Source organism: Sinocyclocheilus anshuiensis, unplaced genomic scaffold, assembly GCF_001515605.1.
Source record: "Sinocyclocheilus anshuiensis isolate Anshui unplaced genomic scaffold, SAMN03320099.WGS_v1.1 scaffold669, whole genome shotgun sequence".
Taxonomy (NCBI): domain Eukaryota; kingdom Metazoa; phylum Chordata; class Actinopteri; order Cypriniformes; family Cyprinidae; genus Sinocyclocheilus; species Sinocyclocheilus anshuiensis.
The window spans coordinates 631,518-636,421 of record NW_015536499.1 but is presented as its reverse complement, the minus strand read 5'-3'; the positions used below and the strand labels follow the sequence as shown (position 1 = coordinate 636,421).

Here is a 4,904-nt window from a genome sequence, read left to right as displayed (position 1 = left end):
TATATATATATATATATATATATATATATATATTATGAAAAGTACTTTTATTTAAAAAAATGCTTAACAACAATAAGAAAAATCATAATAATAATAATACATAATTTGATTTGTACACTTACATGAATCCAAGGTATAAAGAAACTATTATTTTCTGTATTACTGTATTTTTTACTTGATTACACCACACAACATATTTAGACTCATTAAATAAAAACTTGTATTCAGATTAATAAAAAGTAAACATTTCCAAAAATGTATGGAACATGAATACAAATATTACATTTCTACGAACTAGGCACAAATCTGATTCTGACCGAGACTTTTAACTGATTTGAACCTCCTCATCTGTCATTTACCCTCTAATCCTATTTCACATAATGATAAAAACAAAATGAACGTGCGACTCATTTCAGACAAGCAGCACATTTCGACACAAACACTCCGCTCAACGCAGTCTTCAGACGAGATCCCAAGGGAAGCGGCAGTGTTGCTGTTTAGAGCAAATTTGAATTTCCTGGACGATTTTTGGGCAGCTTTTGCCATTTTCAGGCCTCAACAAACTTCTCCTACAGTTTTAATCGGATCATCTTCAAATTTGCTGAGTGTAATCATAAGGCCTTTGCGATGCTAAGTTGCGAAGATCTTGAGTTTTCGTTGAAGGGCGTGTCCGTGGCGGCCTGACAAATTTCGATGTTTCGACCATTAAACAGGAAGTTGCTATAAGTCAGCCACACAATGTCCGATCTGCCCCAAACTTCACACATTTGATAAGAGTTCTTGGTAAGGCCAATATTCAGTTATGCGCCACCTGCTGGCAACAGCAAATGTCTTGTTTTACACTAACGTAAACATGCAATGTCCAAACTGCACCAAATTACACATGTTTGGTAAGAGTCCTGACCTGAAAACATCAAAAGGCCAATATTTTGTTCGAATTAATAGCGCCACCTGTTGGCAACAGTAAATGTCATGTTTTACACTATCTAAAATATGAAATGTCCAATCTGCCCCAAATTTCATGTTTGATAAGTGTCTTTTGCCTGAGAACATCTAAAGGCCAATGTTCAGTTATGATCATAGCGCCACCTGCTGGCAACAGGAAATGTCTTGTTTTACACTAACGTAAACATGCAATGTCCAAACTGCACCAAATTACACATGTTTGGTAAGAATCTTGGCCTGAGAACATCTAAAGGCCAATGTTCAGTTATGATCATAGCGCCACCTGCTGGCAACAGGACATGCCATGCTTTACACTAACTCAAGCATACCATGTTCAATCTGCACAAGACTTCACATGTTTGATAAAAGTCCTGGCCTGAACACATCTACATGCCAATATTCAGTTATAGTCATAGTGCCACCAGCTGGCAGCAGGAAGTTTGGCACATATAAATGACTTTGACATATTTCTCCTATATTTACCACTTTAAATGCATATTGCCCACCGTTCACAGTTTTACTAAAGCCACTGGGTGGAGGTGGCTCTGGGTGCGAGGGCCCTTTTAACGCTGCTTGCAGCTTTAATTACACTATACAACTGTATTCTTTACGGGGTTGTATAACACATGTTTTACAGTCTCTTCAGACTCAGTGGTCTGCTCTCTGGTCAGTTCATCCGTCTGTGGACAGGCTAAGGATGAATGTGTCTGTGACGGACGTGGCATCCATAACCCTCTCTCCGTCTCTCCACCCATCCCTTGCTTTTATTCTCTTATTCCTCGCCGTACCCAAAGCTGCAGATTCGATGGCATTTATTTTCCCAGGGCCACGGCGTAGGAACGGGGCGCCTCCTTGTTAGCTTGACAAATAACTTCTGTGGGCAGAAAGTGCTGAATTTTAGCTTTCGATGTCTATTTTCTGCCGGCTGACATTAATTTTGCGAGCTCTGCGGGAACTATCAGAATAAATAAATAAGGAAATAACAGGGCTGAGGCAAGGGCTGCTTGGCCATTAGAGCAGGTTTCTGAACACACATGCATTCATGCCATGTTTGTTGAGCAATATGCCGCCTTTTGTGTCACATATCTGGAGTCTGTGTGTTCTGTGATCAGCTTGATTTTTGTTAGAGCTAATAAATCTCTTGATTTAAATTTTTTTTTTTTTTACATTTTTGGAATTCCTGTTTTTTCTTTTTCTTTTTTAAGATTAACATTATCTAATCTGACTAATTGATCAAACATCTAATTCTAAGATTGAATGTTTTTTAGTAATTAATGCATTTTTGTTTATATAATATTTACATACTGTAAATTATGAACAAAACCGCAAAAGAATATGAACATATTTGATCGATTAACACCAATTTATGCCAATAACAAATTTAGCTTATCAAAGTAATAAGCTGACATTTTAGGAAATGCAGAACATAAATCAACATTTTATTGTCTTTAAATGCATACATATTTTGATGGGGTTATTATCATTAACTAAACCTAAAACCAAAACCATTAAAAGTAAAAATAAATCAAATGTAAATAAATACATAAATAAATACTGTTACTTGAAACAGAATAAATAATATAATAAAATATAACAAAATATTAACTGAAATGAAATAAAATACATCAATTTTTAAATTAAAATAAATAAAATTAAAGATTAAAATAAATTAAAACTTAAACTATGTATGAATTATAAAAAAAAAATCATAAAAAAAGACAAAACCACAAATTAAAATTAAAACAGAAAATATAAAAATTTAATCTAGTTAGAAGTATTAACAGAAACTAATTGTATATCAACTATATAACAACATCTACAATAATATTAATAATAATAATAATATATTATTAGTATTATTATTGTCGTTGTTGTTGTAAAATATTTGGTAGGATAGTGATTTTTTTTTAATGTAGATTATTATTAAATCAGTGTAATGAATCAAGATATCTGATCACGATGAAATTTGGTCTTAATTCAGTTTGATTTGATTCATAATTGATTTAGGTTCAGTTCATAATCATTTTCAAAAACACTTTCAAATCACAAATGACACAAAAGTTTATGTTGATATTAATGTTGTGGAAAATTGACAAAAACACACCAGGGTTTACATTCACAGGCTCAAAAATTGTATTTTGGGTATGAATATATTGAAACATAATTGGAATTTTTAAATAGTTTATTAAATGTACATATTTTTCTGAATGTATTCTGATGCACTGATGTGAAAAATCCCCCAAAATCTGTCCACGTGATGTGTATGCCGCTTGCTTTAAGAAACCCAGATCCGTCCCGGCTCAGAGGCCGCTGGAGGAGCTCGTTTAAATGTTAATGTCAGGAAGTGCTACAGAGCCGTTAAGGGCTTTAAAAAGCGTGTTTAAAATGTTTTACAGGTGTTTTAAAGGCTTGTTGCAGTTACTGTCGCTCTGCCTTATTAGCAGATACAGTCGTCTTCAACACAGCTGGACGTCCTGACTGACCTAAAACTGCTGCTTCCGCCCCGTCTTCTGTTTATCGTCAGGTCACTGGAGGTGGGCCCAACTCCCACAATGCACCACAGATCACATGCAGCAGCTAAATTACACTCAACCTGGCATCAGGCTCCTGAATTTCACACGTATGCAAGTCATTATCGTCAGGAAATGTGAGGAAAGACAACAGCGAGCCGCTGGTTTTGAAGTGCACACTAGCTCTGCTCCTAAACCTCATGCTTTAGCAGCTGCCTTGCTGTCTGTTATGTCAGTAGGCAGCATACTAATCGAGTCAATTGAAACACGTTAGCAACAATGCTAACACAAATACTGCGAGAAATACTCCATTTGGAATTAGATTGAACTGTTTTTAGTGTTACTTCATAGTATATTTATAGTCAACATTTTTCTGAATTTCGTCTGCCATGCAGTGCATTCTGGGATTGCCGTCTCTGTAAGAGATACAAGCAATGTTGTTTTAAGTATCATAGAAGGCGACAATAATGGTGTTGCTTTTGTTTCCGAACAGCTTTAAAATGCTTTAAAAAAAAGTGTGCTTAATTGTATTGAATGTGCACTTTGTAGTGTACTTAAAATCTTAAAAGCATATTAAACTGTACTTGCAGATAGCATAATATTAATGAAATAATATAAATAATAATATTAATGAACTAAAAAAACACTTAAAGAGAGCCACTTTCATGACTGTTTAACGCACTTAAGTAGACTTTTAAATTGTGTAATTACGTCAAATTAAAAGATTTACATATAAATCGTGTTTTAATAATCTTTTGTCGTGTTTTAAAGAAGTACACTTCTAGCATACTAAAGCACTTGTAAAGTACCTGATTATAATTTAACTGTAGTGTGTTATTCAGTATTGCATTTAAATGTCATATATTTTGAATGTATTAAATTACAGCCTGTCATTACAAATATATTTAAATACATAACGTACAAGGTTCAACAGAAGTATATTTCAGTTTATCATAAATGCTGACTGTACTTTAACCATATTTTATTGGCAATACAAGTAATTACGAAATTACATATAAAGATGTACTTGCACCATGAAGTTCAGCAAATTGCATTTAATAATATAAATTTAAATTATAATGCATTTTCATTTAATAACAATTAACATGAAATTAAGTGTCTGAAATCATTTAATTTAGTCGGCACTAATTGCTAGTAAATTTCACAAATAATTATAAAGAGATGACAAGTAGCACATTGAATTAAACATGAAATTTTAATGTGGAAAAACTGAGGTTACACTTTATTTTAAGGTGTCCTTGTTACAGTGTAATTATACATATAAGTACTGAGTAATATTAATTAACTACATGTACTTACCATATGGTTAGGGTTAGGATTAGGGTTTGGTTTAGGGTTACTTGCATGTAATTAATTGTTATTATAATAGTAAGTACATGTAGCATGTGTAACAAGGACACCTTAAAATAAAGTGTTACCCAAAACTGA

General features: G+C 33.4%; 1 protein-coding gene across 3 annotated transcripts in view; it reads left to right on the top strand.

The window, feature by feature from the left end:
* The window catches only part of LOC107688821 (transcription factor Maf-like), an 80,252-nt gene that overhangs the window by 14,587 nt on the left and 60,761 nt on the right, over positions 1–4,904 (top strand). The window lies entirely within an intron of this gene.